This window comes from Rhineura floridana, chromosome 6, assembly GCF_030035675.1.
Source record: "Rhineura floridana isolate rRhiFlo1 chromosome 6, rRhiFlo1.hap2, whole genome shotgun sequence".
NCBI lineage: Eukaryota > Metazoa > Chordata > Lepidosauria > Squamata > Rhineuridae > Rhineura > Rhineura floridana.
This window is the reverse complement of record NC_084485.1, coordinates 27,285,019-27,312,783: the sequence shown is the minus strand read 5'-3', so window position 1 is coordinate 27,312,783 and position 27,765 is coordinate 27,285,019.

Genomic DNA, 27,765 nt, shown 5'->3' with positions numbered 1-27,765 from the left:
ACGCCATACATAACTGTATACCCCTCTAGCACATTTCCCTCTTATTTGCCTTTTTTTCCAAACTAAAAAGCCCCAAACGTTAACCTTTCCTCATTGGGTATAGCTCCAGCTCCTTGGTCATTTTGCTTGTCTTTTTCTGAAACCTTCCCAACTCTACACTATCCTTTTTGAGGTGCAGAGACCAGGAATGGATAAAAGTATTCCATGTGTGGGCTCACTATGGATCTGTATAGTGCCATTCACCTCCTCCCCCCACCAGTGACCCTAAAAATAATTATGCCAAAAGCCTAAGATCCCTAAGTGGATTTTTAAAAGTTTGCCTATGCTAAGTCACCGGTTTCACCAATTTTATCTTTTGGCTCAATGACTGAGGAGGGATTCAAGATTTCTTCTGCTGGGATTGCTTTATAACCGGTTATGTCGCTTATTAAGGGTGAGCTCTGATTTATGGCTGTTCCCCCTAGGTCTGTGCTTTTGGAATGAAAAGGAAGTTATATGCAATCACACTTGACATTTTAAAATGCAAATGATCTAGACTTTAGAGGAGTGGGTGGCAGGAGGGGTCAGGGAGGTTCAGAAAGAAAAGGTGTTTTGGAATATTTTCCTAACATCCTTGCGAGCCAATAAGCATTTCCTCTGATGTTCCTCAGGTTTGGAAATGTTGCTTTAATGGAAAATAACAGATGACTTTCCACCATCAGGAAAGAGAGTTGCCTCTTAAGGGTTTAACTTTCGTCCATGCCTACAATTTTGCTTCCCTTGATGCACCCCCCCTCCCTGTCCCCAGATTTAAAGTCCACATTGATTTGATAGTGCTTGGTTGGCAGGATGCCTTACAAAATGAGGAAGGGAGAGGGAGAGGTAGCAAGGTTACAATGTGAACCACTCTTGGTTTGGAAGGGGAGGAAAAAAACTGCTGAGCTTCACCATATGGACTGCTGTATGGCAAAGAATATGCTTTATTGGCATGGCTTGGAGGTTTACAAGCAATCTTCTTGAAGTTTTAATGGTTGCTCCGGTGATTTATCCTGTCTTGAGAGTCATGGTGGTGAAGAGGCACCCGGTTCCTGAGCTCTTGTTTTCCTTTATTATGAAAACCTTTAATCTTTCCTACAATTCGCCTCCATGTGCCATAAATAACTCCATTATAGGCCACACAAAAGAAATATGTAACCATTCTCATGTAAGTCTGAACTTTCCACATCACACACATTTATGAGCTGTTTTAACTTTACAAGTTGGGTTCATCATGTAGAGCTATGTACATTTTGGGGTGATGGGGGAACAAAGTCAATTTGAATCACTGGCATATGGCCCTATGTTATGCAGACTTGAAAGAATGGAAAAAATGCATATTTTAGTCTACTTGAAATACTTTATAACTTTCTATGCTTTTGTCTATGCTTCTATATATTTAATCCTTTGGGGTTTAATTTTATGACAGTGATTTGGCTTGACAATAGCGAAGAACAATATAAACTATGCAATACAGTGGAATCTACCTTGGCGGTCACCACCCCCTGCCTCTATAGGTCAGCCTTGCCGCCCAGGTAGAAAAGGTTTGTTTTATGGTTTGCCTTCATAACTGCGTAAAAGGTATATGCAGGCATACAAGAAATAATTAAACTATGCTGGAGAAATGAGCTTTGCATTTCTTTGAGAAATTGGCAAAATCTATAATCTGAAACATCTATATTTCCTCACTCCTGCCTGATTTTTTAATTAATTAATTAAACAAAAATATACTAAACAACAAACCAAGCATACATGTTCCAACAAATATCTAGGACTCTGGGACATTTCCATTTATAAAATTATTTTGGTGGGAACAGGGTCATAGCTACTAGCTAGTCATTTTTATGCCCAGGACAAACTCCCAGTTTTTCACTCTCCAGTCACACCACTACACAGATTCAGAATGACGGTTTGTTTGATTCTTCCAAACTGGTCTATGGCAAATATGCGTACAGTGCTATCAATATGGATGGAGCTTTGCAACAGTTGTGGACAGACTTTGGTTTTGGTCTTGGACTGGAATCCTGATGTCCACTAATCAGAGCCAAGTGCCAAATAGAGAGATTGGGGAGGGCATGCAGTCAATTACCTACTGCAGCCCATTAACTGCACATTTGATGTGCAAATCAAATCTACCACTGCCTTAGGAGTCAGTGTAATTGACTAGAAATCAATTGCGACTCAGTTTATTAGGACCAATCCAAATGTCACCTAAACGTGGCAAGCTTTTGAGTTCTCCAGAACTTTTCATCAGGTAAAACATTGCACAAATCAGGGGGGTGGGGAGACAAGGGGGAGAAGTACAAAAAGTAGAATGTATGTTGTAACCATAAGGTCAGCTTGTAGATTCAGTTCCAAGGTGGAAATTGCAGGCTGAATACGCATGCTTCCATACGAGGGCTTAACATTGTAAAAGAGCTGTTGGCAACATGCTTTTTAAACTTATCAGATTCCCCGCTTCCTCCAGAAATGGTAAATGCACTGATTAAACAGAGTTAAGGGCTTCTCCAGGCAACCTATTTATTGAGCATTCATTCTGATTGGTTTGCGGGAAGCAACACACCCCCATGGGCCAAGTTAGACTGAAGGGCAGGAGCACCCAGCTGTCAGTCAGCTGATGTAACAGAGATGTCACATGAATTATTGCTTGCCCCCACGGTTTGAACTCAAGTGAAATCAAGAGAGGGTGGAAGTGTACGCGGTACTTCTCAAGGTGATTGCCAATCAGCTGATTGTCAGCACTTGGGTAGCCTTATTAGCTGATTGGAGGTCCCTGCAAACCCCCTTTCATTCAAGCTCCACTTCTCCCTGCGCCACACCTGACTTCATATATGACATCACACATAAGGCTAATGGGTGTGGCTTGGCTAAAATGCCCTCATGGGCCAGATGGGGAGGCCTGGGAGGCCTAATTAGAGCTTCCCCACCCCTGTTACATGATTAGGAGCATCCATCCTGCTTTGCTTATGGGATGTTTATATATCTTCCTATTAATAATTTGTTCATTCCATGCTTTTACTTTGAATTGCTCCCGCAAAATATTGACAGTCTAGATGGGCCCTAAAAGAAACCTTTTTGGGAGGTGAGGGAAATCACCTGAGGGAAAAATCCAATGACATTATAGAGACCTTCCATTCTGGTTGTCAGAGGTACACTGCCTCTCTGAACACAGAGGGTTCCTTTTCAGCTACTACTCCTGGTAGCTGTTGATTGAGCTGCCCATTGTGAATTTGCCTGACCCATTTGAAAGCCCAGCCAATTGCCATCACGAAATCCATGGTTTACTTCCCTTTTGTTTCTCCTGAATTCCCCCCCCGCCCATCATCTCACTGCTCCTTAACAAAAGGATCCTGATTTTGCAACAATTAAAATATCAAGATCAGATTAAAATGTGACAGTTGAGGGACTTAATCCCAAAAGACAGCATACACCTTTTTTTGATTAATTCAGGGTTGTTGCTTTTTGAGGGGGCTGGAAGGATTTCGTTTTCCTGCTCATGCTTCTTTGTCTCTTACTTCACAGTATAGAAAAAGCACAAATGGAAGTTTGATACTAACAAGTATCAGCCAGCATGTTTAAGTTTTATTTGAAAGTTTTATTAGCATGATTGGATTTCATTTGTCACTGGTGAGAGGCTGTTAACTAGCAGTTTTACATGTTTCAGTAAAAGATTAAGAAAAATTAATGGAAACTGCATAACAGTTCTATAAACTCTCCAAAGTTTCCCCCCGGATTTCTTGCAGTGCCTTGAGGGAAAACCGACACACGTGTATGTGTGTATGCATTGATGGGAGGAGTAGGAAAAATATAGCTGATTTCACTATAGTTATTTATACACTTTATTACATTTCTGTATTGCCTATCTTTTTTTTCTTTCTTTTTTATCTTGGTCTGGTAGGAAGCTGCCATATACTGAGTCAGACCACTGGTCCATCTAGCCCAGTATTGTCTACAGTGACTGGCAGTGGCTCTCCAGGCTTTCAGTCAAGAGTCTGTCAATTAAATGAACAAATCAAATAACACAGATTTGTTTAAGATCCCTGTAATAAAGAAAAGGGTCAAACCAAATGTGACACTAAAGCGGCAAACCAAATCCCATGGCTGGCAGCAGTGAGCCTAGGAAGCTGCCTTAGACTGAGTCAGATCACTGGACCATTGGTTTTGTCTACACTGACTGGCAGTGGCTCTCCATAGTTTCAGACAGGAGTCTCTCTCACCTCTTCTTGGAGATGCCAGGCATCTCTGATGCCAGGCAGCATCCGTTCCATACATTTAAAGCAGTACTATACCACTTTAAAAGCAGTCGTGGCTTCTCCCAAAGAATCCTGGGAATTGTAGCTCATTAAGGGTGCTGAGAGGTGTTGGAAAAATGGAACTGCCTTCAAGTCAATTCTGACTTATGGGCGACCCTATGAATAGGGTTTTCATGGTAAGCGGTATTCAGAGGTGGTTTACCATTGTTAGGGGTTCCCTGTTCCCCTCAGTGCTACAATTCTTAGAATTCCCTGGGAAGAGGGATTGATTGCTAAACCACTCTGAAAATGGTAAACTTTCTGTAAATGTAAAGTTTCCAAATATCCTGGCTTGTTGTTGTGTATAAACCAGAGATTTTGGTTTTAAACCAAACCTGATCTAGACATTGGCAAGTTTGTTTTAAATCACGATATCTGGTTCAGACGTAACAAACCAGAATGAATGGAAAGTGAAGCTAATTGTTGCAGAGGTCTTTCTTCTGACCACATGGGAAGATGGCGGGGTCAGGGGCGGGATTGGGGTGGGTGGGTAGTTCACAAGTCCCAGGCTTCATTCAAGTTTATTCCAGGTTGTACATGTAGTGTTAGCCAATGGTTTAGTATTATGTGCAAACCAGCCCACAGCCTTGTTGTTTGTTGTAGACTGTAATAATTACATAGCAATTCTGTTTTTCTAAACAACCTGAGTTGTCATGAATTTGATGAAATAGCTCATACCACAGAACATTTGTTATTAGTTTTCAGGGTGCCCCGCAACTCTGCTGCTTTTGTTGCACAAGATTAACATGGCTACCTTTCAAAACTGGCAGAAATGTAGCTTCCATGTGAGTTTTGTTGCAGCAACATCAACAGAAGGTGCCTGCAGACAACCTGTTTATTCAGCATTCATCCTGATTTCGTTGCACAACGCTTAGGCAGTGCTTAGACTATTTCTGGTCTTTAATGAACATTCATATTGCGGAGAGGTTATATGACAATAAACATTCATCTTGCATTCATCCTGATTTGCGTGCGGGGCGTTTACACATCTTCCTGTTTATGCATCCATCCATCCCACACTTTTCAATGCATTTCCCCATCACTTCCCAAAGTCCTAAAAAATTGGTTTGTTAAAAATGTGGATTGATTGTGCCTTAATTCCCTTTACCTGCACGAACCTAAAGTTCTGGTATGCACTTGAATTCCTCCTGCAAAATACTGATAGTCTGGAGGCATTCAGATTCTTAAAGGTAAAGGTGTCCCCGCCCTTGAAGTGTGAGTCATTTCCGACTCTTAGGGTGATGTCTTGCGACATTTACTAGGCAGACCGTATACATGGGGTGAGATTGCCAGTTCCTTCCCCGGCCTTTCTTTACCCCCCAGCAGCTAGGCTCTTTGCTTGTTTTTGCTTTTGAAACTTTATTATCATTATTTTTATACCCCCACCCCCAATTTCTCCACCTCTAGCCTCTGGGATAAATAATGGGGCAGGAAAGGATGACTGGATTACTGATAACAGCAGATGTGTCACTAATTTAATAAAGGTGCTTGTTCAGTGTTGACTGAGCTGAACACAAGACATTATTTACTTAGATGATTATCCAGTCTTTTCCCAAAAGCTCATGCTGGAGAATTCTCTCTCTGTTTCACTTGAAATAATATGCATGCACCAAGGGCAGTCAATTACTACCTATTTCTGTAACACTTTGAGAGTGCAAAGTGGTTAAGATGTCTTATCTCCTTGATCCTCATGTGACAATGGAAATAATTTTTAGAGGCCTTCAGGGTATACCACATCACATGGAAAGGATTAGGCAACATCCTTGATCTGAGAGATTGTTCCTGCTTTTGTGCACTTTGAATTTTGTTATTTCCCCATCTTTCTCTGCCCACCTTAGTCCTATATATTTTGAGTTATCTGTCTTTTTGAAACCCATAGTTTGCTGGTACTGGTTCCTTGTTCAGAAGAAAAACCGTAGCACTTGTTGCTCTTGGTTTCTTCACAACCACAATAACGGGCAAGAGGAATTAACCAAGCAAACAGCCCAGCAAGATAGACAATGGAAAAGGCATAAGTAGAATCATCTCAGCAACCTTGTGGGCACCTTGCTGCCTGAAGAAGATGCTATCTCCTCTTTAGCATTACTTAGCTCTGCACTAAAGGAAGAGATAAGGCAATATGAAGACATAAACTCGTCGCTTGCAGCAATCAAGTTAATGTTTCTATAATATGTACAGAACAGATTGTTGTTGAAAGTTGCTTCCCCCCCACAAAAGGACATTGAGAGATACAGCGGCTTTATGAACTGATGAATCTAATGCCTTTTAACTGGTTAAGGAACTTAATTTATTACATTTAAAGTCATTTGACCTGTGCTACAGTGGCTGTTTATGATTATTTATTAGATATTTATCCCGCCCTTCCTCCCAAAAGAATCTAGGGCAACTAATGGCCCATCTAGTCCAGCATCCTGTTCTCACACTGGTTATCCAGATGCTGATGGTAAGCAGAACCAGAGTGCAACAGCTCTCTCCCTACTTGTGAATCTCAGCAACTGGCATTCAGAGGTGTACTGCCTGCTACAGTGGAGGCAGAACAGGTTGAGATGTTGAAGGAAGGAATGAGGCAACTTATAATTTAATAAAGAAAAGGGACAGCTCATTGTTAAAAGGGAAGGTCTTCTTAAGAACATAAGAAGAGCCTGCTGGATCAGGCCAGTGGCCCATCTAGTCCAGCATCCTGTTCTCACAGTGGCCAACCAGGTACCTGGGGGAAGCCCACTAGCATGGCTTCTGGCAACTGGTTTTCAGAAGCATACTGCCTCTGAATAGGGTGGCAGAGCACAGCCATCATGGCTAGTAGCCATTGATAGCCCTTTAATAGTGTCTCTCTCATTCCCTGGCTGCGTACACACCATACATTTAAAACACATTTCAAGCACATTTCTCCCACTAAAAAAAGGAATCCTAGGAACTGAGATTTGTTAAGGATGCTGGGAATTGTGCCTCTGTGACAGATAAACTATAGTTCCGAAGAGTCTTGTGGGGAGGTGCTTTAAATGTATGGTGTGTTCGCAGCTACATTAAGATACCAGGATGAAAATAGCCTAAGGCTGCAAGCCTAACCCTACTTACCTGAGAGTGAAATGAAGTGGACTGCCTTCAAGTCGATTCCAACTCATGATGACCCTATGAATAGGGTTTTCATGGTAAGCGGTATTCAGAGTTGGTTTACCATTGCCTTCCTCTGAGGCTGAGAGGCAGTGACTGGCCCAAGGTCACCCAGGGAGCTTCATGGCTGTGTGGGGATTCGAACCCTGGTCTCCCAAGTCATTGTCCAACACTCTAACCACTACGCCACACTGGCTCTCACATTAAGATACCAGGATGAAAATAGCCTACGGCTGCAAGCCTAACCCTACTTACCTGAGAGTAAGCTCCATCAAATTCAGCGGGACTTAGTTCTGAGTATTTTTTATTGATACCACTTAGGCATGGTTACATTGCAGCCTAACAAAGTAAGTCCTTAAGTCTCAACTCTTGCCAATTACAACCGGCCCTCATTGATTAATCAACTAAATCAGTCTGCCAGTTAAACTGATTAAAGTTTACCACCTGAGGCACAGTCTGACCAAATCTGAGCATTTGAGAGTCCCATTGATTTCACTGAGAGAATGTTGCCAACCATGTATTTAACCGTTCCAGTAGAACAGATGAGGCTTTAAAAGTGGCTACCTTTGGATGAGTTCTTCCCCTAATATTTATAAAATTACTTGATAGGGCCACATTGAAAAAAATATGTTGAAAGAATGTTATATTGTCACTCTTCCCAATGGCATAGTTAGACTGCAACTTCCTGTGTTTATAAGTGAGCACCATAGCAGAAAAATAGAAACAATGGCAATATCCCAGGGGCATTTTAACTGGGTTCTTCAAGAGAGAGAAAGAGAGAGGGAGGGAGGGAGACAGAAAGAGGAGGCCTCCAGACAACCCATTTATTGAGCATTCATCCTGCCTTGTTTGTACAAAGTTTGTGGGGAGGTTATATGACAATGGTGGTTTATAGACCCTTCATTCTGATTTGTTTGAGGGGAGGTTATATGATGTTGGTGTCTCAGGAAATTGTTATCTACACTCTTCAGTACATTTTCCCGTCACTTTCCTTGCAACCAAAAGTCTGGTTTATTAAAAAATTTTTTAAAGTGGGCTTGTTGCTTTTTTAGTGCCAGATTTGCTTTAATTATGTCTGCAGCAGACACTGTAATTATGAGATGACAGATATGTTGAAGTTGGAGCAGGGTGGCCATGCCGGCCTACTTTATCAAGGGCTGTCCTCTCTTTGAAGAAGTCTTCACTGGGCTTTGCATGCATTCTCTCCGGGTTTCTTCTCTCTTCCCTTCCTTCCATGTGACCACATGATACACAGTCTTCTCATTTTTGGTTTTAATTTTTTTATTAATGTACTTCTGCAAACCTTGGGGTTCCTCCAAGGATGGCGATGCTTCCAGAAGCAGCTTGTGAGGTAGCTTCCCAGCAGAAGGAGCCCTCTTGCTTACCAAGACGAAGAGAGGGAGGAGCAAGGAGGCAGGGAGGTTGGTGCAGGTGCAAATGCACTGGTGGAGACAATGTGGTGTTTCTGCTGGTGTGTTTGCCCAACACCAATCTCCCCTCCCTCCCTGGTAAGCAAGAGTGAGAGCTTGGAAAAGTTACTTTTTTGAACTACAACTCCCATCAGCCCCAGCCAGCATGGCCACTGGATTGGGCTGATGGGAGTTGTAGTTCAAAAAAGTAACTTTTCCAAGCTCTGGCCTGTCAAAGCTAGCATGGCAGCTTTGCCCCACCCAGCAAGCCACTTCTCGGTGCCTCCCTTTTGTTTCTCAGTGGCCCTGTTTTGTCTCCAGTTCTGTCAGTGCAGGAGGCAGGGTTCAGTTTTAGGCTACATTCTCACCATATATTTATCCCACTATTATCCCACTTTAAACAGTCATGTCTTCCCCCAAAGAATCTTGGGAGCTGTAGTTTGTTAAGGGTGCTGAGAGTTGTCTGTAAACTACCGGGCCAAGTTTAAGGTTCTGGTTTTGGTGTACAAAGCCCTACTTATGTCTGAGTACATGTTTATAGCTCGTTTGCACTGGCTACCAATACGCTTCTGGGCCAGATTCAAAGTGTTGGTATTAACCTATAAAGCCTTATACGGCACGGGACCACAATACCTGCTGGAACGCCTCTCCCGATATGAACCTGCCCGTACGCTGCGTTCTACATCGAAGGCCCTCCTCCAAGTTCCGACTCATAGAGAAGCTCGGAGGGTGGTAACAAGAACTAGGGCCTTCTCAGTGGTGGCCCCCGAACTGTGGAATAGTCTTCCCGATGAGGTGCGCTTGGCGCCAACATTGCTATCTTTTCGGCGCCAAGTTAAAACCTTCCTCTTTTCTAAGGCATTTTAATCTAATTTAAGCTAGTTTTTAAAATTTGTTGTAATTGATTTTAGATTTTTCATTCTTTTATATATGTTTTTGGTGTATTATATTATGGGATTTTATTGTATATATCTGTATTTTTTGTTGTACACCGCCCAGAGAGCTATGCTAGTGGGGCGGTATAAAAATTTAACAAATAAATAAATAAATAAATACCTTTAAACTATTGACTGATTGACTGATTAGCCACACTTAACTTAGCCGGGCCAAGTTCAAGGTGCTGGCGTATGAAGCCCTACACAGCTTGGGACCAGGATACCTGAAAGATCGTTGTACCTCTTATATACCCAGTTGATCACTGTGCTCTGCAGGTGAGGGCCTCCTGCAGATACCATCTTACCAGGAGGTCTATTCCGCACAACATAGGAAGCAGACCTTTAGTGTTGTGGCACCGACACTTTGAAATTCCCTCCCCTTAAACATTAGACAGGTGTCATCTCTATCAGTGACTGCTGAAGAACTTCCTTTTTCAACAAGCCTTTTAAGTAGAGGCCTTATCCCAATCTGCGTCTGTGCTAGAATTGCTTTTTAAGATGTTTTTAAACTTGTTTTTTTAAATATGTTTTTAATATGTTTTGTTTTAATATGTTTTTAAGTCTTTTGTTTTAGGATGTTTTAAAGTGCTTTTAGTGTTTTTGTTTGCCACCCTGGCCTCTTTCAGGGAGGAAGGCCAGGATATAAATTAATTAATTAAATAAACTACGATTCCCTCACTGAGTTACAATTTGCAAAGTTCCCTGGGAAGAGGGATTGGCTGTTAAACCACTCAGGGAATTGTAGCTCTGTGAGGAGAATAGAGGCCTCTGAATAACTCTCACCTGGCACAAACTACACTTCCCAGGATTTGGGGGGGAAATCTATGACTCTTTAAAGTGGAATAATAATGGAATAAATGTATGGTGTGAATGCAGCCCTGAAGCCAGCCTTCCTTGTTAGGTGGGACAGCCACGTTTCTAGGTGAGACATTTGGGGAGGGGAGAGGTACATAGCGCCAGCCAATCCCACTCTCACCCCCACTGGTGGAGAGGACATGAGGACCAGGCCAGAAGAAAGGAAAGGCAGTGACTTTGCCCATCACTCATTCTCCATCCAGAGAGTGTATTAACCAGCATGAATGAAGTTTAATCAGTTAAACGGACTCACCCTTTTTGAGTGATCTCCAGGAATACCAGACTCAGAAGCTTGCCTTTGCCTATAGCTGCAGCCCCCTTTCACCTGTGATCTGTCCCTGTGTTCTTCATGAACTACTTTGATAATGATTGTGACCTTCTGCTTTTATGCTGCATTAGTATCTCAGTTTTAGATTCCATCTGAAAAACAAACTTGCCCATACCGGAAGTTTGGGGAAGGGCAGAGAGAAAAAAATACTTTAGAGTGTGTTTGTTAAATCGTCCTTGTTGAGAGTCCATCCTTCTAGTCTTGTTCCTGACCTTTACATTTTCTTTCTTGTTGGACAATCAAGGAAAAGTTTTTTTTAACTAGCTGTTATATAAAGGACTAACTAAGCACTTGGAAATTAATTCTGGAAAGCAATTGGATTTTTTTATTTTTTTTTATTGATTGCTGGGTTGATTTTTCTGTTCACAAACCCTGAAAAGGCCTCACGTTGAGCTGCACATATTGAGAAAATCAGAAATTAGGCCTGAGTTACAGCCTAGGTGGCCAGCCAGCCAGCCAGCCAGATAGCTAGCTAACTGAAGTGTACACAGCAATGTTTCTATTCCTCTACGGCTGTTTTCATCCTTTGCCATCAAGTACTCAGGAAAAAGAAGAAAAGATAGCTACTATGATTGTGAGTATAGTGGGTGTTTTAAAAGACAAAAGGGTAGCTGTTTCTTCAGATCACTTTAACCTATCTCTTTATTTCATCATTTAGCAATAAACACCCAATCCTGCTCTATTATAATAACTGCAGAATAAACAAACTTTTTCTTCTTACTGCAGGCAACCAAACATTCTTCTTTATTGCTGGCTGGGGTAGAGAACATAAATGAAAATGAAAAGCACAGCAAAGGAAAGTCCAAGGGGTGGAATACTGTAGCCCATAATAAAAAGTTCTCTCAGCGGCTTTCGATACCATTGACCATGGTATCCTTCTGGGAAAACTGGCTGAGTTGGGAGTGGGAGGGACTGCATGGCAGTGGTTCCGCTCCTACTTGGCGGGTCGGCTCCAGAAGGTGGTGCTTGGGGATCATTGCTCAGCACCTGGACTCTCCAGTTTGGGGTTCCACAGGGACTGTGTCCCTGTGTCAGTTCTGTCCCCCATGCTGTTCAACATCTACATGAAACCGTTGGGTACGGTCATCCGGAGCATTGGAGTGTGTTGCCATCAGTATGCTGATGACACAAGCTCTATTTCTCCCTTTCATCTTCTTCAGGTGAGGCTGTCAATGTGCTGAACCAGTGCCTGGCTGCAACAATGGACTGGATGAGGGCTAATAAACTGAGGCTCAATCCAGACAAGACTGAGATGCTGCTAGTGGGTGGTTCTTCTGACCAGATGGTGGATGTCTAGCCTGTCCTCAATGGGGTTGCACTCCCCCTGAAGAAGCAGGTTCGTAGCTTGGGGGTTCTCCTAGAACCATCTCTGTCACTTGAGGCTCAGGTAGCCTCGGTGGCACGGAGTGCCTTCTACCAACTTCGGTTGGTGGCCCAGCTACGCCCCTATCTGGACAGGGATAACCTGGCTTCAGTTGTCCATGCTCTGGTAACCTCCAAATTAGATTACTGCAATGCGCTCTATGTGGGGCTGCCTTTGAAGACGGTTTGGAAACTGCAGCTTGTGCAAAATGCAGCAGCCAGATTGGTAACAGGGACCAGATGGTTCAAACATATAAAACTGATTCTGGCCCGCTTGCATTGGCTGCCTGTATGTTTCTGAGCTCAATTCAAGGTGCTGGTTTTAACCTATAAAGCCTTACATGGCTTAGGACCACAATACCTGATGGAACACCTCTCCCGACATGAACCCACCATACACTACGGTCAACATCCAAGGTCCTCCTCCAGGTGCATACTCAGAGGGAAGCTGGGAGTGTGGCAACAAGGGAGAAGGGCTTCTCAGTGGTGGTCCCCAAATTATGGAATGATGTTTCTGACGAGGTGTGCCTGGTGCCAACACTGTTATCTTTTCAGCGCCAGGTCAAGCCTTTCCTCTTCTCCCAGGCATTTTAGCATGTTTTTTTAAATTGTTTTTAATTTTTTTTCATTGTGTTTTTAAATAGTTTTTTGTGTTTTAAAATTTGTATATTTGTTTTTAATGTTTTTAATTGCTGTAAGCTGCTCAGAGAGCTTTGTCTATGGGGCGGTATATAAATGTAATAAATAAATAAATAAATAAATAAATAAATAAATAAATAAATAAATAAATAAATAAATAAATAAATAAATAAATAAATAAATAAATAAATAAAATATAACTCTTCAAGTGTCATGTCACTATACATACTGTTTTTTTTCTGGATACTTAAATAATTATAGGGTGATCATGAAAAAATCCACCCTCAGTTAGGGAAAATCTTGAGTGAGCAGACTTCTTCCAGACAAGGCTTTTGTTGTGCACTTGCCCTGCCTTTTTCACGGAATTTTTTGGAGGATCCTATTCTTAAATTGCTTCTGTTCTTCAAACAATGACAACTTCCATTTAAAGAACGATAGCTTGTTTTAAGAACCACTCTAACCACTACGCTACACTGGCTTAGGTTCTTAAAACAAGCTATCATTCTTTAAATGGAAGTTGTCATTGTCTGTCATGTCACAAATTAAAAAGGCAATTTCCCCAAAAAGTCCTGGGCGGGGGAAAGCACAGTTTCTGTGTGTGTGTGTGCCTCCATTCCCTCCCCCGGCTACAGGCCTGTGTGCATGTGACCTTAGAGGCAGCACAGTAAGCAGCCTTATACTCAGACCAGCTCAATATTGCTTAAACTGACTGGCAATGGTTCTCCAGGACTACAGGCAGGAGCTCTTCCCAGGTCTACCTGACAGATCGCATGGCGAGAGGTCCGGAACCCCTGTAATTGCCTTGCTTCTTCAACCTACTTTTCTTGGCTGTTGTGCACACAGCACTGCCCTTAACCAAGATGGCGGCCGAGGTTTCCCTAAGGGGCTGAAGCTTCTGCCGCCATCTTGGCTCATGGCAGGGATGCACACAACCACACAACAGCCAAGAAAGGTAGGTTGAAGAAGCAAGGGAATGGCAGGGGCGAATCGCGTAAGTGAAGCGGAGGGGCCCCTCAGGATCCCCTGTAGCCCCAGAGGCCCTCGGCCAGGGCCCCTTCTGGCTGCCCTTTGGAGCCCGCCCTTTCTGGAGACACCAGAGACTGGACCTGGGACCTTCTACACACAAAGCAGATGCTCTACCACTGAGCAATGGTCCTTTCCCTTGATCCAGTTTCTGGAGGGGGGCAGTGAGAGAGTGATGGACAGAAGACAACACTCAGCACAGGGAGGGAGGGATAGAAGGAAACACCATTCAAGTGAGATTGTGGTGGGACTTGTTTGGAAAAAAAATCTGTTGGGTGGTGCCCTTTCCTAAGAAAATATTTTGTATTTTCATTATTTTTATGGTTAGTTTTGTCATGATTAATTTGTTCATTCATTCACTCTTTTAAATAGATAAATTTGCATGTTCAGTTTTTGAACTAATATTAAAAGCTCTGCATTGAGATTGACTGGTTGGTTGGAATTTTCTGAGATGAAATTTGATTAGCCCAGTTAATTAACCACTTAATGAACTAATCAAAGTTAGAAGTATTGTCTTCCCTTATTTTTTGCTTTAAATCATACTAAATGAAGCTGATGTGAGTGAGCTTGGGTTCTTCAGTGTGAAATTTGTTTAATGATTAAGGCTGTTCAAAACTGTTTCATCAATCTTAATTAATTTCCACTATAACAAGCCAGTTCACTGAAACAGATTACACGTATGTTCAGATTTAAAGCATGCACTTAAATAAACATTCTCAATTCAGATTTGAATTAAAGAGACACCAGATCTTGGTGTTTGGAAGCCTATAAACCTATTGCTAAAATAAAAGTGTTGGCGCACGCATGCACACACACACACAGCTAATTTTTAAAATTATGATATTTAAAAATTGCATTAAAAATTGCATTTGTGAGAGAAATGTTATGATAGACACCAATTTATGCTGCATCTTAAACATATTAAGCTTGCGCTTGCAGCCCCCAGTCCCAGCATAAATTAAGCTGAGAAAAACAGTGGTCTAAATAAAAGCATACAATGGAAGTCAATGGGGAGGCCCCATTCCTCACAGATTGGGCCCAGGCTCACCTGCCAGCCCTGCCTTCTCCTCCTCTTCTTTTTTTTTTAATAATTTTTATTCAAATTTTTCCAAAAACAAACAAAACAAAGTCAAAAGGACATAACAATACAACAACAAAAAATGAAAATAAAATAGTTGACTTCCGATTTGTCGCAGATCAGCTATAAGTATATAATATACATCAAACCTGTCCCTTAATGTATACATACAGAATCCCTTTTCTCCATAAGCTGTCTTAATTAATCGTCAAATCCCAGTATCATCATTTTATTTTGATCTTTCAACAAAAAGTCTAAGAGAGGCTTCCATTCCTTAAGGAATGTATCTGTCGATTTTTCTCTAAGTAAACATGTCAATTTATCCATTTCTACTAAATCCATTAATTTCAATAGCCATTCTTCCATTGTTGGTGTTGATTCCATTTTCCACTTTTGTGCATATAATAATCTTGCTGCCGTAATCATATATAATATTATTCTTCCATATTTCTTTTCTATTTGTTTATCCATAAAACCCAATAAAAAAAATTCTGGTTTTGACTGAATATTTATCTTTAGAATTTTTTGCATCTTCCTACCTATCTGTGCCCAAAATGATTTTGCCTTTTTACACAACCACCACATATGATAAAATGATCCTTCTTGTTGTTTACATTTCCAACAAACATTAGAAACATTACTATACATTTTTGACAACTTTTCTGGAGTCATGTACCAACGGTACATCATTTTATAAAAATTTTCTTTAAGATTATAGCATAGTGTAAATTTCAAACCTTTTTTCCACATATTTTCCCATTGATCCGTTTGTATGTTATAACCAAAATTTTTTGCCCACTTTACCATACACTCTTTTACTTGTTCTTCCTCCATATCCATTTTCAATAAGAGTTTATACATTTTCGCAATTATATTTTCATCATTTGTACACAATCCTATTTCAAAATCAGATTTACTTATTTCAAACCCATACATTTTCTTGTCCATTTTATATCTTTCTAACAATTGTAAATAGGCAAACCATTGAAAACTATATCCTTCCTTTGTCAGTTGTTCTCTCTCTTTCATTATATATTCTCCATGTACATTTTCTAATAGTTCTTGATAAGTTAACCATTTCTCTTTTCCAGCCATTTCTCTTCTATAAAACGCTTCTTGGCTTGAGACACATAGTGGTATTTTCGAATAAAAACTTGGTTTATATCTATTCCATATTTTCAACAGAGGACGTCTTATAAAATGATTGTTAAAGTCTACATTTACTTTTACTTTGTCATACCATAGATATCCATGCCATCCCCACTTCAAATTATGACCCTCCAAATCCAATAGTCTTTTATTCCCCAATAAAATCCATTCCTTTATCCAGACTAGACAGCAGGCAGCAAAATAAAGTCTTAGATTTGGTAATCCCAGTCCTCCTCTTTCTTTGGCATCTTGTAGTAGTTTAAATTTAACTCTTGGTTTTTTTCCTTGCCATACAAATTTAGAGATATCTTTTTGCCATTGTTTAAAAGGTAAATCAGAGGATATTACAGGTATTGTTTGAAACAAAAACATCATTCTCAGTAATACATTCATTTTTATCACAGATATTCTACCCATTAATGACAGTTGTAGTTTATCCCATTTTAGCAAGTCTTTCTTAATCTCTGTCCATAATTTTTCATAATTATTATGAAACAACTTTGAATTTTTATTTGTCATAATAATACCTAAATATTTCAACTTTTTCTCTATTGTAAAATCTGTCTTGTTCATTAACTCTTTCTGTTCCCTTAAAGTTAAATTTTTCACCAACATCTTTGTTTTTTGATTGTTAATCTTAAATCCTGCTAACGGTCCAAATTCTTTTAATTTGTCCATCAATACATTAATTCCTTCCAAAGGATTTTCTAGTACAATTATCAAATCATCAGCAAATGCTCTCAATTTATATTCTTCTTTTTTTATCTTTAATCCCGAAATTCTTTTATCTTGCCTTATATCTCTAAGCAGCACTTCTAAGACCAGAATAAATAAAAGGGGAGATAAAGGACATCCCTGTCTTGTACCCTTTTGTATTTCACATGAATCCGTTAAATCTCCGTTAACAATTATCTGAGCCTTCTGAGATGTATAAATCGATCTAATCCATTTTATAAAATTGTCTCCAAAATCCATTTGCTCCAAAACCTGAAACATAAATTTCCAATTCAAATTATCAAATGCTTTTTCAGCATCTAAAAAAATCAAAGCTGCTTGTTTATCATTTCGTTGTTCTAAATATTCCAAGACATTCAAGACATTCCTGACGTTGTCACGTAATTGTCTTTTAGGTAAAAACCCTGATTGATCTTCCTGAATAAATTGTTGCAATATTATTTTCAATCTTTCTGCCAAGATCATTGTAAAAATTTTATAGTCATTATTCAATAGAGATATTGGTCGATAATTTTTTGTTTTAGTTAAATCTTGCTCCTCTTTAGGTATTAATGTTATATTAGCATTTTTCCAACTATCCGGTATCTTTCCCTCTTGCAGAATAAGATTCATTGTAGACTGTAAAGGTAGTAAGAGTTCTTCCTCCAAACATTTATAATACATTGCAGATAACCCATCTGGTCCTGGTGCCTTTCCTAATTTAATTTTGTTTATAGCTTCAGATATCTCTCTTGACGTAATAGGGCCATTAATAGCTTGTCTCTGAAAGTCTGTAATTTTAGGCAAATTCTGTTTAAATATATACTCTTCTATTTTTTCAGATGGAATTTCCTGACATTTGTACAATGTTGAATAATATTGATGAAAAATCTTTTTAATTTTTACATTATCTGTCAACGTCTCATCTCCTTCTTGTATCTTTAAAATAATATTTTTTTGACGTTCTTTTCTTAATTTATATGCTAACCATTTCCCAGGTTTATTTGCAAATTCAAAAGTCCTTTGTTTAGCAAAATTTAGTTTTCTTTCAATTTCTGTAACTGTCAGCATTGATACTTGCTTCTGTAACATTTTAATTTGATTTACAATAGAAACGTTCTTAACCAGCGAGCCTACTTCTGTCTAAATCTTATCATTTGGCTTAAATTACTGCAATAAAAGGGATTTGTTTACGAATCAGCAACTGAGAAACCTGGGTGAGTCATACTTTTTCTCTTTTAAATATAATTAAGGAAGAAAGAAAATGTAAACAACTTATATACTTTTTTTACGACAAAAAGCTGGCCTGAATTTGGAGTTTTAAAGTTTAAAAACGGATGAGAGGTAATTATTATATTTTGGACTATTTTCCTCTTTGGACTATTTCTCTTTGGACGAATCTGCTGCTCGTATATGTTACTAATTGTTTGGTGTTGGGAACCAGAATTGTTTTGCATTCTTGGATGTAGATAAGAACTGTGCTGTGCTGGCTGGACTTTAATAACAGGCATGGAATATTAACTCTTTTGTTGGTGGAGGAAAAAAAAAAAGAAATAGACTGCCTCTAGGTTTTGAAACAGTGATTAATATCAGAAATTAAAGGCTTCTCTTGAAAATGACAACTAGAAAAGCAACTAAGGCCCAGGAGCGAAGAAGAAGTTCTACTGATCCACAGGAAGGGGCTATACCCCCAGATATGTTTCAAAAAATAATGGAAGGGATTAATGATATAAAACAGGAAATGAAAACTGAACTGACAGATATAAAAGACTATATTAAAACACAAGTGGATGAGATTAAAGGGACAATTGGGCAAATAAAGGAGGATGCAAAAAACACTAAAGAAAAGGTACAAATCTTGGAGAATAGAACAGATATATTAAATCTGGAATTAGAAAAAAACCTGGACTATATGGCTGTGACTGAAATGAGAAATAAAGAACATTGTTTGAGATTCCGTGCAATTCCTGAGGAAACAGGTGAAGACATCAGAGATAAAATTGTTAATGCTCTAGTAAAATTTCTGGATTTGAATGAAGATCGGATGGAATTTGAAATAGACAAAGTGTATAGAATTAATTCCAGATATGCAACAATGAATAAAATTCCAAGAGATGTGCTTGTTCATTTTATAAAGAAAACAACCAGAGATATGGTATTACAGCAACACTTTAAAAATACCTTTAAAATTGATGGTAAGGAAATACTGGTGATGAAAGAAATTCCTATTAGACTTTTACGTAAGAGAAAAGAATATGCTTTCCTTACAGAGAAACTTAAGCAACGCAAAATTCAATTTAGATGGGATGTTCCAGAAGGAGTGATCTTTACATTCAGACAACAGAAATATAGATTGAATACTGTTCAAAAAGCAAGGGACTTCTTGAGAAAAGCTTCAAAAGACATGGATGAAGATAAACTCAAAGATATGGATATAATTCCTGGGAAACAAAGTCAACAAAGATATGCAGAGGAAGGGAAGGAAGATGATGGATTAAAAGGAGCATCAGGCACATTTTAAAATACACGCTTAAAGATGGATTACAAATATCTAACTTGGAATATAAATGGAGCCAATACGGCGCAGAAGAGAAAGAAAGTGTTTCATTATTTGAAAAAATTAAAATTGGATATAATTTGTTTACAAGAAACTAATATTAAGAAGAAAGATTCCAAATATTTGATTTGTAAAAATTTGGGTGAAGAATTTATTTCGGCTGGACCAAAAAAAAAAAATGGAGTTGCTCTCTACATTAACCCACAATTGCTTCCTAAATTGGTATTACTGGATGATAGTGGTAGATTTGTGGGGGTTGAAATTACTCTACAGGGTACAAACATTTTGATAGTGGGTATCTATGCCCCCAATGAAGATAAAACAAGGTTTTACACAGGACTTATGGAAAAATTGTCAGAGTTTTCATATGACCATTGGTGTGTTATGGGTGATTGGAATGGGGTAATCTCACCAAAAATTGATAGGCTTTCTGAAAAAAATATCAAAGAGACGCAGGGTAAATTACCGAAGATTTGCTTTGAATTGATGGAACATTTAGAATTGGTGGATACCTGGAGATATATAAATGATAATGCAAAGGAATTTATTTCTCAGAAAGACACAAAACATTCTCGAGGATTGATATGATTTGGATGTCTAAAATTTTAGCGAAGGATACTTTTAAAATGGATATATTACCAAAAACTTTTTCGGATCATAACCCTGTGATATTAATTTTAAAAAAGAAAAATCTTGGATTTAGATGGAGACTAAATGAATCTTTATTACAGAATGACAAAGTAGTACAAGAATGTAAGAAGAAATTAAAAGAGTTTAAAAGTGAAAATATCGTTTGGGATACAAGTAAGGCATTTATGAGGGGATATTTTATTAAATGTAACTCTGAATTAAAAAAAAAGAAACAACAGAAAATGCAATTAATTTTGGAAGAAATAAAACAAAAAGAGGAAGAATTGAAAAAGAATCCAACTGCCTTCTCCTCTTCAAAAGAGCTTGCTGGATCTAGCGTAACTCCTGGCCAACTGTGCTGCAGCCGGCGGATGTAAACTGAGCACAATCCAGCCACACCTCACTCCCTACCAGGGTTGCCAGGTTAGAAGCATCCCAAAACTTGAGGTTTCAGGGGCGGGCCCTAGTGATGTCATTAAGCATGATACATTAAGCATCAATCACAGTTGCTTGGAGTATACAATTAAAACAAAAACTTAATTTCCAATCAGAGAAATGTTTCTGTTTTAATTGTATACTCCAAGCAACTGTGAGTAAAAGATGGAGCCTGGGTAGGGAACATTTAATCTAGCCTATTTGCTTTCGGCAAGAAGGGTTTAAGTACCCTCAGGCCAGGCCAGTCACCAGAAGGCCACTGTAGGAAGAAAGGAGCCTAGTGTTGTGGAGATGTTACTTGGGAGTAAAGATGCATGTCCCCAAAGGCTGCAATTCTAAACACACTTACTAAGCCCCATATAACTCAACAGGACTTACTTCTGAGTAGATATAGTTTGGATTGTGCTGTTGGTAAAGCTCGGCTAGGGATCATCTGTAAAGACATCATCAGTGGGTTTAAGGGGGCTGAGCTGAGCACATGGAACCACTGTTATTACTTCTATGATGTAAGGGAGTAAGGTCAGAGGTAAATACAATGCAAATAGAAAAAGTAAAACAAAAGACAATGATGATTTCCTAAATGCAATGCCATACCAACCACAACAAGATTCCTATGAGGAAGACAGAAAACTCAGCATCTCACAAACGGTCAGGATTCCGAACCAAAAACCAAAACTAAAAAAATCCTGGCAGCCAGTCAGCCAAGGTCACAGAAATCCCCATGCAGCACAACCTGCCCCGGGAGCTGCAGTTAGTGCAGAATGCTGTGGCATGATTGCTGACATGAGTGAGATCCTATCAGCATATAATAGCTCTGCTCTGAAATCTGCATTGGTTGCTGATTTGCTACCAGGCCAAGTTCAAGCTGTGCTTTCCATTTTATGGGTGCCATATAGTACTTGTTCTACTCTTGTAAGAAATCAGTCCTGTAATGTGGCAGCACCTATGCTTTGGAACTCCTTGGCTATTGACATTAGGCAGACACCTCTTTTCAGCACTTGCTAAAATCATTTTTGTTTAGGCAAGCCTATCCAAGCATATAGAAGCTATTGTGTTTTTAAATGTGTTTTTAACTCATTGTTGGTTTTATTATTTTGAATGTTTTAAATGCCTGTCTTTAACTGTTTTTGCCAATAATTTTATTGTTTTAATTCTTTCTGTAAACTGCTTGAGATTTTTTACAATAAAGTGGAATATAAATGTTGCTACATGCGCGCATTGCTGCCATCAACCAAGGTAGCGGCAAAGGCTTCAGCCCCTTAGGGGAACCTTGGCCGCCATCTTGATTGATGGCAAACCTGTGCGTGCAGTGTGCATAGCCGCAAAAAACAGAAAGGTAGGTGAAGCGGGGGAATGGGGGCAGCTATGAAGCTCCTGCCCTGCTATCTGCGGCAGCAATCCCGCCGTGGATTGCATAAGGGGAGTGCAGGGGCCCCTTTAGCCCCAGGGGCCCTCAGCTAGTGCCCCACCTGGCCACCCTTTAGAACCAGCCCTGTGGACTAGCATTGGCTCTGCAGGATTCCAGGCAATAGTGTTCTCCAGAAATTGAATTTTGGACCTTTCCATGCAAAGTATATGCCCTACCACTGAGCTATAACCCTTCCCCGTTTAAAAAAGTATCTTTTAAAATTGTTCTTTTTAATTCACTCTTGAATGCACATTATACCTAGGGCAGATCCACACCATTCATTTAAAGCACATTTAAACACCCATTTGAAGCAGCAGTAGCAGTGACAGCAGCAAACAACTACAAGAGAAATCAGCAAGGAAGCCTGGAAACATAGTCAGTCAGGGAAGGGTCACCCTGGGAGAGGCGGACCCCCCCCTGCATCCTCAACAGAGAAGGTTGGAGGCAGCCTCAAACACCTCACCCCCTATAGAGGCTGCCCCAGCCCACCAATCAGCCTTCCATATGGCTCATTCATACTGACCCCAACTGGGGGAGGGGAGTTTCAAGGCCCAGACTTGAGCACTCTGTGCACAGGAACCACTCCACAGGAGTCAGGGCACCAGTTATGAGGAAGCCCCTGCAACTACTAGACCACATTACCTTTCTGCTATCCATTTCTCTTCCAGACACACTGCACCTGGAGGAGACAGCAGCGGCCACAATCTCAGGATGAGTCCCAGGTGGGAGAGATGTGCCCATAGGCAAGCAGGTGACACCTCAAGGCAGCCACTCCCTGCCCCACACATTCCTGCTTTACAGGAGCAGTCTTCCGGACCCCAGCCAAGCAGGCCACAGGGACCAGGATGCCAGCATCAGGTAAGCCCCAGGTTGCTCCAGGCATGCCTCCCATGATGGCTGGGAGTTAGCTCATACATGGTGAGCCAGACCCCCACCCTGCTGCCTGTGGAGTCACTGCGCCATCCCCCACTCTGCACTGTTATGTTGCTGTTGTCTCCAGAGGCAGCTGCTATGCCACCACAACATTGTGCAGTATGGCACAGGCCAGCACCAACTGCGACAACAGAAACAAGACTTGAGAATCCAGAATATGCATTTGATAACCATGCATGCAGAGTGGTGCACATGGTTATATCACACTATGGCATGTCTGCTGGACAAGGCATCATCAGGAAGGGCCTCAGCAGGTAGCCACAGTTAGCTGCAGGACAGCTGTCATTGCCACATGTGCGCTGCATGCCCCCCTCCCCCTTGACCATCCCGACCTGCTGCCTCCCCACCTGCTGCCTCCCCAAGGGGGTCAGACCTTCAGCATGTTCAGCAGCAGGGAGGCCTCCAGGACCTGGGCATCATGCACACTCCCATGCATCGTGATATTCACGATGAGGATTGTTACAAGGTGTTATGTTATATTTATAGTGTTGGTATGGGTTTTGTGTTGCTGTTATATCTGCCATTTGTTATTTTCTCTATTATTGTATTATTTCACTTGAAATTGTTTTTGCCGTTGTTTGACTTACTGTAAGCTATTTCATTCACTAGAAAAGACCATAATGCTGGGAAAAACAGAAGGGAGTAGAAAAAGAGGAAGGCCAGACAAGAGATGGATTGACTCCATAAAGGAAGCCACAGACCTGAACTTACAAGATCTGAACAGGGTTGTTACAAACAAAACGCCCTAGCCCCCTTTTAGGGGTCCTAATGGCTGGGGTCCGCTCCCAATACTCACCCAATAGAGTTCAAGAACGACGAAACAAAGATGGAGGAAGAGTATATTTATTACTAACACGTGCACGTGGAGAAGAGGCCAAGCTAGTTCTGGCAAAACTATGCATTGCTGGCCTTTTTATCAGCTTTGTTATGTTAATTACATTAGCATCATTATCATCATAACTACATCACTTTCATTTTCCATACATCACTTTAACCATGCCCACTGTACCTTCCCCTCTCTTCCTAGTTCCATATTTGGAGTTGTTTTTCACACTTGTTTTGCTCATTTTAACCTTGTATCTGCAACAAATTTTGATACTTTTCTACAGTACAGCTGGACATTGCAACAAAAGCCTGAGACCTTATTTTTGCAAACGTAGCTTTAAACAAACAATGATAATGCAAGTCAGTAAATTAGCATTTCTTTTAACACACACACAAGTAAATTAACTGTCAGCAAATTAACACACAACCAAGTTAACTGTCAATTTACTGTGCTACAATTCCAAACAGGCCTAGTACTTTTTACTTTAAGCAACAAATAAGCAAAATACATTTTTAATTTAAACAGATGAAGTCCAGCAATTCAAACAAATGAAGTTCAGTGTCACAATTCCCCCCTTAGAAGCTTTTTGATATTTATATCATATAGCTTCTTCATTCTGAATAACTTGTTGATACATAATTTTGCCATACATTTGCATACTACTGTTAGCTGCTGCATTATCTGCTATACCGCGAATACCATTCATAATGATCGGTAATAAGCAAGGTGAAAGCATACATCCCAATAAAATCAGAACAACCAATACAATCATTGTCTTCATTCCTCCAAACCAGTTGAACCAACTTCCCCAGTTTCCAAGATTTATTCCTTTCCAGGTTTGCACTGGGGTATAAGCAAGCTTTTTGATCTTGTTAGCAATGTCTTTTACTACTTCACCATTGTCATCAATTTTCAAACAACACTCTGTCAAATTTAGGAGTCCTCAGACCCCTCCTTCTTTGGCTAATAAATAATCCAAGGCCAGTCTGTTTTGGAGTATAGCCTCTCTCATTTGTGTTGATTGATCAGCAAGCAATGTTAGGACTTTAGCTGTTTGATTGGTTATTATCTCCAATACCGCCTGAAGTCTAATGAGGTGATTCAAAATATATATTGGGCCACGGTATCCCGCTATGCCATCATGTGCCCATGAGGCAGGATCATAAGTTGCAATGATACGTTCTGGAGGCCAAGTATCTTCCCAATCATTCCCTTGGCCCTTTGTCAGAGAAAGATCAAGTGCCCTTTTCTTTCTTTCAGACTGTTCTTCATCAAACACTGGGATTAAGGGATTCAAACCTCCACCTTTTATTGCATATTGGGGTTGTATAATCCCAATATAACATATGCCTGTCCAATTAATTGGTAAAATTGAGTAGGCTATAGATCCACAAATCCAATAATGGCCTTTTAATGCCGGAAGTGCTTCTTTATTAAACATAGATTTATTAATTTGATATGGGATGTAGTATGATTCATTTCCAAGAGGGCTTAAACTAGCCTGGGTTACCGTACATCTCCATAACCCTGTTTCATTTTTCCATTTGCAGACACACCCTGGTTTTGTATGGTTAGTGACTGCCCAATAGTTTTGGAATCCACTCACTACTGTCCCATTTAAATGGTGCCAAACCCATTCTTTTCTATTGAGGGACTGATTCTTGCTACTTTTGAACCAGTCACATAACTGTCCCTCTTGAGTTAAATTATTCCAATGGGTACGACATGAATATAACTCGTTTGTCCCATCCTTTTTCATCTGAATACATGGTGCCCAAGTACCATTCTTTAATGCCATATGTGTTCCATTACTCCACAGGGCACAAGGAGTGGTGGTCTCTCCAGGTCCTGGATAATATCGAGTAGCATATTGGAGAGTCCAATTACACTTACTATTTCCGAGCCAATGCATTGCCTTGGTAGAGTTCTGTGAAATACAATACTGGCCGGTAGGAATCCAATTTAAATACCACCAGTGACTCGTTTTCCAAACTCCCGTTCCATTGTGTACCTCACTAAGGTTACTTAATAACCACTTGGGGTTGAGAGGTATTGCCATCCATGGCCACTGGGGAAACCCTCTTGGATTGCCACAGACCCAACAATTGCTAAGGTTAAATCCTTTAGCTACTTCCTGGGCAAGTTTGACAAACACATTTTTCCTTTTTTCCTGGAATGAGCGCCTTTGACGACTGCATATTCCCATTTCTTGCGCGGAAAAAGAAGCTAAGAAGTAGACATATACCACATATAAAGAAGCAATACACAAGATAGTACCAAGCATAGGCTTAAAGCCAAAGGAGTTGGTACTTGGGTGGGTTCGACCCATTTTGACATAAAGTATTGCTAATTATAATCTATTCTATGTTAATATCTTCTAATCCTAATCTCCAAAATGTTAACAAGCCCCAAGTCAGTACTTTCCAACGGTATCTTGTTCGTATGTAGCCCTTCTGATTTAATCTAGGTCGAGCGTACAATACTATCACATCTACCGCTGGTCGGGTATCTCCTGGAAACTCTCGTACAGCCGTTTTCAAAGGTAAAGGTCATAAGAACATAAGAAGAGCCTGCCGGATCAGGCCAGTGGCCCATCTAGTCCAGCATCCTGTTCTCACAGTGGCCAACCAGGTGCCTGGGGGAAGCCTGCAAGCAGGACCCGAGTGCAAGAACACTCTCCCCTCCTGAGGCTTCCGGCAACTGGTTTTCAGAAGCATGCTGCCTCTGACTAGGGTGGCACAGCACAGCCATCATGGCTAGTAGCCATTGATAGCCCTGTCCTCCATGAATTTGTCTAATCTTCTTTTAAAGCCATCCAAGCTGGTGGCCATTACTGCATCTTGTGGGAGCAAATCCCATAGTTTAACTATGCGCTGAGTAAAGAAGTACTTCCTTTTGTCTGTCCTGAATCTTCCAACATTCAGCTTCTTTGAATGTCCACGAGTTCTAGTATTATGAGAGAGGGAGAAGAACTTTTCTCTATCCACTTTCTCAATGCCATGCATAATTTTATACACTTCTATCATGTCTCCTCTGACCCGCCTTTTCTCTAAACTAAAAAGCCCCAAATGCTGCAACCTTTCCTCGTAAGGGAGTCGCTCCATCCCCTTGATCATTCTGGTTGCCCTCTTCTGAACCTTTTCCAACTCTAGAATATCCTTTTTGAGATGAGGCGACCAGAACTGTACACAGTATTCCAAATGCGGCCGCACCATAGATTTATACAACGGCATTATGATATCGGCTGTTTTATTTTCAATACCTTTCCTAATTATTGCTAGCATGGAATTTGCCTTTTTTACAGCTGCCGCACACTGGGTCGACATTTTCATCGTGCTGTCCACTACAACCCCGAGGTCTCTCTCCTGGTCGGTCACCGCCAGTTCAGACCCCATGAGCGTATATGTGAAATTAAGATTTTTTGCTCCAATATGCATAATTTTACACTTGTTTATATTGAACTGCATTTGCCATTTTTCCGCCCATTCACTCAGTTTGGAGAGGTCTTTTTGGAGCTCTTCGCAATCCCTTTTTGTTTTAACAACCCTGAACAATTTAGTGTCGTCAGCAAACTTGGCCACTTCACTGCTCACTCCTAATTCTAGGTCATTAATGAACAAGTTGAAAAGTACAGGTCCCAATACCGATCCTTGAGGGACTCCACTTTCTACAGCCCTCCATTGGGAGAACTGTCCGTTTATTCCTACTCTCTGCTTTCTGCTTCTTAACCAATTCCTTATCCACAAGAGGACCTCTCCTCTTATTCCATGACTGCTAAGCTTCCTCAGAAGCCTTTGGTGAGGTACCTTGTCAAACGCTTTTTGAAAGTCTAAGTACACTATGTCCACTGGATCACCTCTATCTATATGCTTGTTGACACTCTCAAAGAATTCTAATAGGTTACTGAGACAGGACTTTCCCTTGCAGAAGCCATGCTGGCTGTGCTTCAGCAAGGCTTGTTCTTCTATGTGCTTAGTTAATCTAGCTTTAATAATACTTTCTACCAGTTTTCCCGAGACAGAAGTTAAGCTAACTGGCCTGTAATTTCCGGGATCCCCTCTGGATC